General features: G+C 42.6%; 1 pseudogene across 1 annotated transcript; it reads right to left on the bottom strand.

The window, feature by feature from the left end:
• Positions 1-650: 650 nt before the first annotated feature.
• LOC149983137 (major histocompatibility complex class I-related protein 1-like) lies at positions 651-2630 on the bottom strand (annotated as a pseudogene). Its single transcript, XR_016496907.1, has 2 exons — positions 2458-2630; positions 651-2357 (listed from the first exon to the last, which is right to left on the bottom strand). The product of XR_016496907.1 is annotated as a major histocompatibility complex class I-related protein 1-like (transcript).
• Positions 2631-14012: the final 11382 nt, after the last annotated feature.

The following is a 14012-nucleotide window of genomic DNA, read 5'->3' as shown; positions in this document are numbered from 1 at the left end:
GCTCTATCACATTCAACCCTGATTGGGAGTCCTATAGGGCGGTGCATAATTGGCCCAGTGTTGTTTGTGTTTGGCCGGAGTAGGCCGTCAGTGTAAATAAGAATTTGTTCTTTACTGACTTAACTCTTTAATTAAAGCATACAATAATTGATAAGACACTGGAGTGTGCAGACCTGGGGAATTTAATTGGCACCCTATTCCCTACATAGTGCACTATGGACTCTGGTTAAAAGTAGTGCACTATGTAGGGAATAGGGTGCTATTTGGAGCACAACCTTTGTGCACTTTCCCTTTGTAGGTATACGATATTGACGTTTGTTTATATGTAAAATAGCAAGACCGGATTTTATTTCAAAATGTGTAATGGAGACATAGGCTTTGCAGCCTTTTGATGTATCATTGGGTGTTCAATACAAAATAACAGTTAATTCAACTTGATCTTATATTCAGAAGCTATGTTTTACGTTGTGGCCCAAGCTTGAAGTGGAAATGTAGGCTTGTATATTTGACTGGGGAAAAGTAGCACTAAAAAAATGTTTAGAACGAGCGGTGTGCATATTGTAAAAAAAAGAAGACTTTTCATGGCCCTGAACATGATCAAACAGATTCATTCCCCAATAAAGCTGTTCTATCAAAAAACTGTTTCATTGTTTAAAATGCAAACAACATTCACCTTAGTTTAATACTCATGCCAGTCTTAAACTGGAGAGAAATTGTGTCAGATATCTCTCCCTTCCACCTTGATAAACAAGTTCCTGAGAGAAGTTACGGTATACTTGACATTGTTTAAATGAATGTCGTAGTTAACATGAATCAATCCATGAATTGATTAGGCTACATGTTACTGTCTGTAATAAAGGTATTATTGTGCAGTAATGATGAACAAACACTACATACAATACAAAACACAGACACTGTAAAGACATTCCAATAATAAACAGACCTCATACACATGATCACATGATTCTCCTTCTGGTTAAGATACTGGATATCAGCTGATACAGCACAGATAGAGAACATTCTGAAATTAATGAATAGTCATGATTAGAAATTACAGATTACATAACACATATAACTACCAGATTATGTTTGTTAATGAGCAGCATGCCAAACCAGCCTATAAAAAGTATAAATGCAGATCTAGACTAATAATGGCCAGGTATTTGTTCTTGTCAACAGTCTCCACAAACTGATCCTTTGTTGAGGGGAAGGAAATATTGACTGACCATAATCATTCACACGTTTTGTTTCTGCCCTCAAATGTGCTCTGGCAGTCATATTTTCATTGTGAATTGAGCTGAATTGACAAAGCTGCATCAGTGTCCCAAAAATGTATCAGGTCTCAGAATCTGAAGAAAGGTTAATTTCCTCTGACACTGTTGCATCAACGTTGGCAAGTTTAGACTGTGAGGCAGTGTTACTCCACCTCCTTTTGACACAAATGAAAATGCTGAATAGAATAACAACCAGCAGCATCACCAGTAGAGCTGAGAGGGTGGATAGGTGAACTCTCTCTGCCCCAGACTCCCAACTGACATCCAGCTTGTTGTCCAGACTGAGGTGAGAGGCAGTACAGGTGTAATTGTGTCTCTTCTTTAGCTCCTCAGTACTGACCTCCAGACTCTTCCTCAACTGGTAGGTCCTGTCTCCACTAGGCAGAACCTCCCCTCCTGTCAGATCCTGTTCTGCCACTGGCTAGCCGTCTCTCAGCAGGGTCAGGTTGATGTGGCGGGGATAGAAACCAAACGCCAGGCAGCTCACCTGAAACCCTCCAGAAACCTCTTTCTTTATCAACCTGAGTCTGGGAGGAACTTTACGCATCACAATGTTCTTCTCTCTCTTCAGGATTTTTTTCAGTGATTTTATACAAATAGGAAGGTAAACATTCTCATAAAGTGTTCTTTCATATGCTTGCCTCATCCCATCCCATCCTAGTAGTAGTTTCCCAGCATCGTACGTAAAATGTGTCATGTTGTAATATAATGTTCGATCTGTATAAATGGCATTGAACGCATCCTTAAACATGACCAAGGCTGGTTCACCATTGTCAAACATCTCACAGCCAGTTAATTTTTGCTGAACTTGAACACCTTCCGTGAGATTAAAGTGGTGCTTTAGGTGAAAGTATCTCTCCTTCATGTGGTGGTACATAACTCCAAATACAAAATCTCCGTTCTTAGCTTCATCATCATGTATTTTGTCTGAGGTGTTATGTCCCTTGTAGATGAAGTGTTTCATGTTGGAGTCATAGTAAGTCACTTGAATGTCATCCAACATCACCACAACCGTAAACTCAGGGAAAGGCGTCTCTCCACTTATATATGTTGCAAGTGCCCACAGAGAATGTGATCCTGAACCTGGGAGAGCAGTTGTATTAAAATGAGTTATGAACATTTTATATTTTATAACATAACAAATCATTTAATGAGTTGAGATAAAGTAAATAGTCCATATTACCTGAGTTGACAATGGTGCAAAAGGAAAGAGCAAACAAAAAGATAGATAGTTTGCCCATGATTTAGAAAATGTAGCCTCGCGTAGCAAGTTTCTAAGCTCTCAAGAGTGTCTGACAGACTTCCCCTTTCTTTTAGCTATGAATAACAATGTGTTACACAGTTGGTTATGTAACTTTTTGGGAGACAATACCAAATTCACGTAGAAATGTACGTTATAGATATGTCATTCTCAATGAAAGCAAGTCTGAGAAGCGGTATATCCGTTCTATTTCTGATATTTCTATGCTCCCTTTTATTAAAGCACTACTGAAATAGCCCCTGAAAGCCCCTGAAATATCACTTCTCGTTTAGAAAATGTCCTGTGTGGCATCGATATGAGACAGAAACATTTATTCTAGTGTCAACATTGACTACAAAGTGTAAATAGGATAACTTTGGTCATAAAGTCAGTCTCGTCCAAAATGGAGATTTGCGAGATTATAGGAAAAAAGTGCTTTAGTTCAAATGATCTGTCTTTCATGCTCTGGTATATAAATACATGAGCTCCGTCCTGAGCTTCATCGTCCTTGTTTTTTTCTGTGATATGTTGTCCCCTGTTGACAGACTGTTTGTCATTGCAGTCATAGTAAGCCACTTGAACATCGTCCAACATCACCACAACCGTAAACTCAGGGAAAGGCGTCTCTCCGGTGATGTAGGTTGCAAGTGCCCACAGAGAATGTGATCCTGAACCTGGGAGAGAAGTGAAATTATACACAATTGTGGACATTTGACATTTTATAAGAAAATGGAAACATAGATTGGCCAAATTGTTTTACCTGAGCATAACCCACTAATTAGCCTAATCTGTTATTTTTTATTTTGTTGTCATGGAGGACTGATTGGGCTCATTGCTTCTCGTTGAGAAAGAAAAACGAGATGGTAATTTTCCATTAAGAAAATAAAAGCCCCACTGGTGGTCTTCTTAAATTAAACTAGTTTATGACGTTTGGAGCATAATACCACAGGGGAGTTTAGAAGGGAGGAACTCAAACGTTCATTCCAAAGGTTGGGATCCGCAGCTGTTGTTGGAGCGCATTTTCACTGGCTGTCTACTGGGGCATATTCTCACATTTCAGTTGACTGCATTCAGTTGTGCAACTGACTAGGGCAGCGTTTCAAACTCACAAAAGACACCCTCGTCCACTTGCCTTATGCCCTTGGGGGAATCCCCGCAGCCATATTTGTTGTCGGTCCAAACAATTAGCCAAGCAAGGGACGTTTGCAACATATAAGCCCCTCAGCCCTCGTTTTTAATGGAGTTTGCGAGTGTACAATTATGTTCACTTTGAAGCCTTTATAAACCCCATAATTCAATTCACAATGTTTGTACATCTGCTAAGAAAAGTCAGCAAAAACGTAAAACCTCAATGTCAATATGGAGTCAACATACAAATGTAAGTAAAAACAAATGTAAATAAGTCAGAAATTGTGCTACTAATGCACATGACGGCACAAACATCTCGTAAAAGTAATGATGTTTTTGTTCGGTCAGCTTTTGGAAATTGGAGAAATAACGTTAGTTAGCTAATTAATTTGATAGCGATCATACATTAGGCATAATAATAATTATATAATTAATAATTATATAGTAAATTTAAGTACTAAAATCATAATTGACTGTAGTGCATATAAAGCACCCACAAGCTACATGTGGCTCAAAACACAACGTGGGATGAACGAGTGACGAATTTCCGAGCAAGGGAGGGAATGATCTTTAAATGGACTTGCCCCGAAATTCGTCACTCGTTCATCCCGCGATGATTGCCCCTTGCCCTGCAAGTGTATACCCGTCAGAAGTCATGATACGTCATCAGAAGTGTCCACTTAATTTGAGGGCACAGGGGATAGGCCGTGTCTTTCAAGTGTTTGGAATGCAGCCAAGAAGATATAGAGAGCAGCAGTGTGATTCGCATCATCAATGTGCCATTTAGCCTAGATATCAATTATAAATGATATCAGTATAGTCGGCACACTACTCCCCAACCCTGTAAACAGTTATGGACATTTTACATTGTCTGACATAATAAATCATTAAATGAGTAAGCGACAAAGTTAAATCCTTACCTGCGTTGACAATGGTGTAAAATGAAAAAACAAACAAAAAGACAGACAGTTTGCCCATGATTTTGATAGTGTAGCCTCGCATAGCAAAAAGTGAGTCTGTCAGATTTTCCTTTCCACTTAGCCGATTGCGTAGCAAGAATTGAGTCTGTCAGACTTTCTCTTTCACTTAGCCAACTGCCAATGGCGACCCGTCATTCAGGGCAGGTGGGGCAGAGCAATAGGCTTGCCTGTTTTGCATGTTCTTTTGGCATTAATGTCCCATATCAGTGTCACATATCAGTTTGCAAACAATGTAAAAAATATATATATTTTAAATATAGGCTTGCCTGTATAAATATACATAAAAATATTATTATTATTATTTTCAATGACGGCCTAGGAACAGTGGGTTAACTGCCTTGTTCAGTGGCAGAACGACAGATTTTTACCTTGTCAGGTAAATTCGATCTTGCAACCTTTCAGTTACTAGTCCAACGTTCTAACCACTAGGGTACATCGCGCCGTGATTGGCTCAGTGTTCTGTCACTCATGGGGATACTACGTCACCGAAAAGTCTTAAGGGTAGACCTCGAAAACTTTAGCCCCTTGGATGCTACCATAGAGTTACATTAGATGTGCCCATCCAAGAAGGCTCAAGGTCATTGGCCACAGATAAAATTACGTCAAATCACGTTATATCTACAGTAGCTTTGATTGGACTGATCATGTCAACATCATACTTTAAAAATCTTAGCTAGTAGTCATCATCATGAATCAAGTCGACAATCTACTGGCAAATCCTTTTTAATCCTTGTCATATGAAGAGAATTAATGAAGAGAAATTATAGATAAAGCGTATCGATGCTCATCGGCCATTGCACATAAACATTACACAAGTTTGAAATCGCTAATTCAACCATGAGTGGTTTGGAAGAAATCAGTGACAGTGGATGTGTGGTCCCAAATCTGGGATTAAGTTCTTTCCCAATTTTAAAATGATAAACATTCAACATTGGCCATGCTGTCAAAACAACTGTTAACTTGGAACAGCGAAAACCTGACTTCAGTGAGTTCAAGACAACTGGGAAGTCAGGAATAAATGAGCTAAGACTGTGAAAATACGTTTTGAACGGTCATCCAACTCGGAATGTAAATCCGGCCTCTTTCTAGAGCTACGACCTGAAGATCAATGACGTCATCATGATTCAACGTAGTTTTTTTCAGAGTTCCCAGTTGTCTTGAAAGCATCATCAATCCAGAGAATGTCGGACTTTGATGACAACATTTGCCCACGAAGGGCCGCCGCGCCACCTTCCTGTTCAAGTGAGAACAGCAAAACAAGGGGAGTCCAAAAATGCATTTTATGGTGCTGCATAAATGATGTAATATGGCAGGGATATATGTATACTGTCGCTAAGAAAGTAATACTAAGTGTATGTTGTGTAGTAAGATGCTAGTAGGCCATGTGCCTCACCCTAATCATTTGGTCTATTTATCCCTCTTAATTTTGGCTACTGTTCTGACTTGGTGGTGCACATCTAGCCTATAACCTGTTTTAGAGAAATGTAATCATTGAATATTGTAAAAGCTTTCATTGTCTGCTTATTTATCATACGGTTCTGACTTGGTGTAGAGGGAAAACACTGTAAGAACCGCCCATGTTCGGAATTCTGTCGCTGTACATTTCAAAATTGCTGAACAAATAGTTATATTGATTACGTTCGTCCTAGCTCGCTCATTAATGTCTTAATCACTATTACGGATTGCCTCTTATCCGCTTGTCGTCCCCTTATGCCATAGTTTGTACATCTCAATTGTCATTAGAAACCACATTTGTTTAAACAAGTCAGCCGTATCAGCCATGTTTTTTAAAATCCAGTAAATGAGGCTGAATTAACTGCTTTGCTGCCGGATAAGACTCCGCTGATGGCCAGGTGTAGCAATGGTAAGATGTTGAGACTGCTTTATGGAGGCCCTAACTGTTTGTGGGCACCGTTTGTCACCGTTATAGATTAATTCATGTATTGTTAAGTGTTGTGTTGTGTAGTGGCATTGCTGGCATGCATCCCACTTATTATTAGTTTTGCCCCATCAAGATTTACATGCTAAAATCGCCACTGCCAACTGCATAGCAAGAAGTGAGTCTGAAAGACTTTCCCTTTCACTTAGCCAACTGAGTAGCATATTTTTTGTATAGAGCTTGCATGCTTGTTGTCAAAGATATTTATAACTAACCCATGATTGTTCATTTGTGTCTTCTTCTTCTATGGTATATTGATGATCACAATTGAATGTGCATTCTGCCACCTACAATACAGGATGAAAACAGGATTCCCAAAAAAACTGAACTACCAAAAAACTACCCAAAAATAAATAAACTAAACAACTTTTCTGTTAATATAACTATATGAAACAGATCTGATCCCTACACAGGCTCAAGGGGTACCTGGGAGGGCGGGTCTTCCGGCTCCAGTACCCCTTGTAAGTGCCAAAAACTTTTCTGCCTCAGCCACAATAATGTCAATTTTCTTCAACTTCTTTGAGACTTGTGCTGTACAGTATATAACTGTGGCAATGAACGCCACAAAGTCCACCTTTTAACACAAAGAGTATCTTTTGTCTGACAGCAAACATTTACTACAGGCTGTATTCTATCCAATACCACATCTTCACTAGCATCTGACAGTGAATCTCAACACAGGAGATTTGGTTGACCAAACTTTTGCCACCCCTACCTCCTTCACCTTTACAGGGCACTCCAGGAACTCAGGATCATGATCCCCACCACAATAGCAACACCGTCGTCCTTCTACACACCATTCTTCTATATACTCTGTTCATCTACACACACTTGAAACACGGCAAAATCCTTTAAAGTCCTTACACTGCAGTGGTTTGGGGACGAAAGCTCTTACGGTGTATCTTACATAACCAAGCTTCACATGGGTAGGGATGTGCTGTTTATCAACAAACAACAGTACCGACTTTCTTCTTTTTCTCCATTCACCCAGCGGGTCAGACGCCGGGCACCAACCCCACCAGGAATTCTCTTCATGTATTCAACCTGAACATCCGTCGTCACCGCTGAGATGACTCCTTTGACGGGTGCTCTATTCCCAAGTTCAAAACAAAACTTCTGTTGTCCGGATTCTTTTGAGACCCACTGCAATCTTCCTCTGCTCATCAGAAATACAATTTAACAAAATAAGACCACTCCTGGTCACTCTGACAGACTCCACATTTCCAAGCGCATACTTCACCATTTTTGACACCTCTAATGGGTTTCCCACATATGAATCCTTGCTCAATAAACGCATCCCAACAAGCGATTCATTATAATTTACACACACATCCTCCACTACAATTTTAGACCATTTTCTTTTTGCTCCAGTTTTCGACACTACTGTAGTCCATTCAGAACAATTTACTCCACACGTTGCCTAAATCATACTCTACATCCACTTCCCCCATCTTTCCTCCTCCGATCGTTCATCTGTGTTGTTTACAGTGGGAGCAAATGGAGCATACTGGGCAGAACAAGCAAAGCCAAGCACGAGCTAGCGAGATCCTATTGGCACGTTGTAGCATGTGTTTGCATATTTCCGTGAGGGAAGGTCTCCTCCGTGAAGTGCGCATGTGCACAAGCTCAATTCGACCTTGCACTCCTAAACACATTTTTCTGAAACTTTGTCAAAGCGTCAAGTCTATAAAATTTAATGCACTGTGTTTGTAACATATTCTAGTTTGGGGAACATACACATTTATTGAGATCAGATGTTTTATTGATGAGGAAATGTGCAGAATGTCAGCCCAGTTTCACCTAGTTCCATCCTCTCTCACTACCTGCAACTTTCTTATTTTTTATGTAACTTTCTGACAGGCTAGACGCTGTGTTGCATATTGCTGCCTTTCACAGGTTTTGGTGTGGATTGCACATTTTGGTCACAAAAAAGAAATAAAAAATACAAGGAAAAGGGAAATAGGAAAATATTGAATTGCACCACCATCTAACCTGCAGTTATACAGTGTCCCCAAAACACCACCCCATCCCACAACTTTGGCCCTAAACGATCCTACACCAGGCCATCGGCCTGTTATGATGTAACCCATTCTCTCAACTTCCTGTAGATCTCTGCACTGATATCTCTCACATCCAAATACTTCTCTGCTGCTGTAACTACCACATCTATCTGCTGTGACTTCCACTCCATCATTACAGTGCAGATGATCCCTATAGCTATAAACTCAAGAAATCCAATCTTACTGAAACTCATTCTCTCAGAATCTCTCTCTTCAGGCCTACTCACAGGGAATCACCCAGTCAACTCACTCACCCTTGGTCTATCCTCTGCTCTCTTCACTGCCTCAGCATAGGACACATTCTGTCCCACTCAAACTCTGGCAATCTCAACCTGTCTCTCTCACTTCAGGTCCTCAGCTGCATGAGCACCCCCACAGTTGACACACAGATGGTTCTCTTTCGCAACTGTCCACTCCCTCTGCCTCTGCCCTCCTGGACATTTCTCACAGCGTGGTGATCTCCCTTCTACACACTGCTGCAACACGTCCTTGACACGAAAAACATCAGTGGATTATAAACATAGGCCCTCACAGAATAGAAAATATAACCTAACCTGACCTTATAAGGTAAAAACGCTGTGTCAAAGCTCAGCCCCACTTCTCAAAACTTTCACTGAATCGACCATTCCCAGTTTGTCCTTTAACCAGCGCGACACAACGTGTGGGTCGGTGTGGGTCGGCCAAAAGTATTACTCCTACCGGTCCAAAATCATCTCTGGTAGAATTCTCAGGACAAACGTTGGAACTCTCCAATACACCTGCCGCCGCAGGTAGGTCCCCTTGATCCTGGGCTGGCTCAAGGAGAGCATGAAGACCAATAAGTCATATTTGTTGGTGTGTATTAGGAAGACTGTTACGAATCCCTTTTGGCCCGACAGTCTAGGGGGGATGGTAATGAGACCGGTAACATAACTCATGCAAATTCTAATTGTGACAAAGTAAAAGTGTGAACGAAATAACCAGGACAACTGAAATCTACCGTCAAACTCAGGGTTTATTAATAAACACACGGTAATGGGGGGAGCAGGAAAAGGGGCTGAGCTGGACCCAAGGAAAGAAACAATAAGTATTCAAAAACACCCCTAAGCTAGACTAGCCTACTTTAACAACAGCTAACTAACTAACCAAAAATACAGTGGGTGGTCCGCCCAGTTCTAACTAGTGTATTTAACAAAGTCTACCTACGGGTAGTGTATGCCCATGGGCGACTTGTCTTGGTTCCCCCTTTTCCCACCAGCAAACAAACAAACACCATAACCAAAAACAATACTCACAGGTGATGACAAAGTGCTATGGAGGTGCTCAAACAACAGAGAGGTCAATAAACAAAGAGAGAGTGAAACAGAGAGACCTACAGACATGGCATTTACAGAGAGATTGAGCTCTAGAGCAAACAACTGACAGAGTTTTTAAACCAAGGGAAAGGAACTGTGATAGGGTAGGAAACAGGAGGAGGTGTATCTTCTGATAGATGATTGTATTGGTGACTGATTGGGGAGTGATGATTTTCACCTGTGAGGGGAGAAGGAGAGGAAAGAAACACACACACAGGATACACACACAGGATACTTGTATCCGTAACAAAGACGAAGGTATGTAAATCAAGAGGCAGGAGATGAATCTCTGATCTTAACGGTACCATTCTTTCCCTTTCTTGTCATAGCGCGTCCTTCCGGTCTCCGACCCACAGCTGGACTTGCTCTCACTACCATATTTGGTGCTGAGAAAACTTTCTTCTTCTTCTATGGTATTATGGCTGTCTGCAAACAAACGTTAGAAGTGAATCTTCTTCTTTGAGGTTTTATGGCAGACTACAACCTACTGCTCTATTGCCGACACCTACTGTACGGGGTGGGGAAACAAACATGTTCCATTGTGGGAAAGTTAGGGGAAAACACAGACATCATACAAAATAAAATTAAAAATAAAAACATCCCACTTCAGTCACAATTCAAATCACATCCCTACACCGGCTCGGGGGCCTTCATCGACAGGATTCCTTGTAGTGCCTCTGTGGAAAGTCCATGAGTCCCAAAAAACTTTCAGCCGCACACAACGGTGCCTATTTTCTCAGATTCCCTCTCTGTTTGCGCTGTGCAGTTGATAACCAATGCAATAAACACTACCATGTCCACCTTCTTTACATGCAACAGGTCAGGACCCCTCTGTTGACAAGAAACATTCTCTGGTGTCTCTTCTCCTACTACCATTACTTCTTCAACTTCACTCCTTTCTTCCACTCTTCTCACCACCTCAGTATAGGAGACATGCTGGACAGCCCTTATTCTCACCACCTCAGGACAGGAGACATGCTGGACAGCCCTTATTCTCACCACCTCAGGATAGGAGACATGCTGGACAACCCTTATTCTCACCACTTCAGGATAGGAGACATGCTGGACAGCCCTTATTCTCACCACCTCAGGACAGGAGACATGCTGGACAGCCCTTATTCTCACCACCTCAGGATAGGAGACATGCTGGACAGCCCTTATTCTCCCCACCTCAGGACAGGAGACATGCTGGACAGCCCTTATTCTCACCACCTCAGGACAGGAGACATGCTGGACAGCCCTCATTCTCACCACCTCAGGATAGGAGACATGCTGGACAGCCCTTATTCTCACCACCTCAGGACAGGAGACATGCTGGACAGCCCTTATTCTCACCACCTCAGGATAAGAGACATGCTGGACAGCCCTTATTCTCCCCACCTCAGGACAGGAGACATGCTGGACAGCCCTTATTCTCACCACCTCAGGACAGGAGACATGCTGGACAGCCCTTATTCTCACCACCTCAGGATAGGAGACATGCTGGACAGCCCTTATTCTCACCACCTCAGGATAGGAGATATGCTGGACAGCCCTTATTCTCCCCACCTCAGGACAGGAGACATGCTGGACAGCCCTCATTCTCACCACCTCAGGATAGGAGACATGCTGGACAGCCCTTATTCTCACCACCTCAGGACAGGAGACATGCTGGACAGCCCTTATTCTCACCACCTCAGGACAGGAGACATGCTGGACAGCCCTTATTCTCACCACCTCAGGACAGGAGACATGCTGGACAGCCCTCATTCTCACCACCTCAGGACAGGAGACATGCTGGACAGCCCTTATTCTTGCCACCTCCGTCTCCTTCATCCTATCAGGACACTTCAGGAATTCAGGCTCATGTTCACCACCACAATTGCAGCATTTAGACTCAGCTGGCATACGGTACTCCTCCCATCTACATACACTTGACACATGGCCAAATCATTTGCATTTATTACACTGCACAGGTTTAGGCATGAAGGCTCTCACACGGTATCTTGTAAAACCCAAATACACCAGAGAAGGGAGAGACTTCTCCTTATATACTTCCATTAATTTGTTCAACTGGTACCGGGGAACCTACAGACAAATCTTGTGAGGCCTGTGGGCGTCCTTGAGCCAAACAACAGACATGTACATATTAGTGTGTAGTCCAAACGGTTTGGACGCTACAGACAGAAGTTGGCAGATCGGCTGTAGCGACTTCAGATGAGGGGGACAGACCTCATGGCTTGGTTTTTGCTCTGACATGCACTGTCAACTGAGGGACCTTATAGAGACAGGTGTGTGCCTTTCCAAATCATCTCTAATCAATTGAATTTACCACAGGTGGACTCCAACCAAGTTGTGGAAACATCTCAAGGATGATCAATGGAAACAGGATGCACCTGGCCTCAATTTTGAGTCTCATAGCAAAGGGTCTGAATACATATGTAAATAAGGTATTTCTGTTTTTTTAATTTTTTTATCCAGTTGCACAAATGTCTAAAAACCTGTTTTTGCTTTGTCATTATCGAGTATTGTGTGTAGATGAATGAGGAAAAAAATGTATTTAATCCATTTAGAGTAAGGCACCAGATTACCTTTGTTAATGCTCAGGATGCCAAACCAGCATGTATAATAAACTTAGCAAAAAAAGAAACGTCCCTTTTTCAGGACCCTGTCTTTCAAAGATAATTCGTAAAATCCAAATAACTTCACAGATCTTCATTGTAAAGGGTTTAAACAGTTTCCCATGCTTGTTCAATGTACCATAAACAATTAATGAACAAGCACCTGTGGAACGGTCGTTAAGACACTAACAGCTTACAGACGGTAGGCAATTAAGATCACAGTTATGAACTTAGGACGCTAAGGAGGCATTTCTACTGACTCTGAAAACCACCCAAAGAAAGATGCCCAGGATCCCTGCTCCTCTGAGTGAACGTGCCTTAGGCATGTTGCAAGGAGGCATGAGGACTGCAGATGTAGACAGGGCAATAAATTGCAATGTCCGTACTGTGAGATGCCAAAGACAGCGCTACATGGAGACAGGATGGACAGCTGATCGTCCTCGCAGTGGCACACGTGTAACAACACCTGCACAGGATCGGTACATCAGAACATCACACCTGCGGGACAGGTACAGGATGGCAACAACAACTGCCCGAGTTACACCAGGAACGCACAATCCCTCCATCAGTGCTCAGACTGTCGCAATAGGCTGAGATAGGCTGGACTGGAGGCTTGTAGGCCTGTTGTAAGGCAGGTCCTCACCAGACATCACTGGCAACAACGTTGCCTATGGGCACAATCCCACCGTCGCTGGACCAGACAGGACTGGCAGAAAGTGCTCTTCACTGACTAGTCGCGGTTTTGTCTCATCAGGGGTGATGGTCGGATTCGCGTTTATCATCGAAGGAATGAGCGTTACGACGAGGACTGTACTCTGGAGCGGGATTGATTTGGAGGTGGAGGGTCCGTCATGGTCTGGGGCGGTGTATCACAGCATCATCGGACTGAGCTTGTTGTCATTGCAGGCAATCTCAACGCTGTGCGTTACAGGGAAGACATCCTCCTCCCTCATGTGGTACCCTTCCTGTAGGCTCATCCTGACATGACCCTCCAGCATGACAATGCCACCAGCCATACTGCTCATTCTGTGCGTGATATCCTGCAAGACAGGAATGTCAGTGTTCTGCCATGGCCAGCGAAGAGCCCGGATCTCAATCCCATTGAGCACATCTGGGACCTGTTGGATCAGAGAGTGAGGGCTAGGGCCATTCCCCTCAGAAATGTCCTGGAACTTGCAGGTGCCTTGGTGGAAGAGTGGGGTAACATCTCACAGCAAGAACTGGCAAATCTGGTGCAGTCCATGAGGAGGAGATGCACTGCAGTACTTAATGCAGCTGGTGGCCACACCAGATACTGACTGTTACTTTTGATTTTGACCCCCCCCTTGTTCAGGGACATTTTATTCCATTTATGTTGGTCACATGTCTGTGGAACTTTTTCAGTTTATGTTTCAGTTGTTGAATCTTATGTTCATACAATAATGTACGCATGTTAAGTTTGCTGAAAATAAACGCAG

Source organism: Oncorhynchus mykiss, chromosome 6 (assembly GCF_057628025.1).
Source record: "Oncorhynchus mykiss isolate SJ-2025 chromosome 6, ASM5762802v1, whole genome shotgun sequence".
NCBI classification, from domain to species: Eukaryota; Metazoa; Chordata; class Actinopteri; order Salmoniformes; family Salmonidae; genus Oncorhynchus; species Oncorhynchus mykiss.
This window is presented reverse-complemented; position numbering and strand designations above follow the sequence as displayed.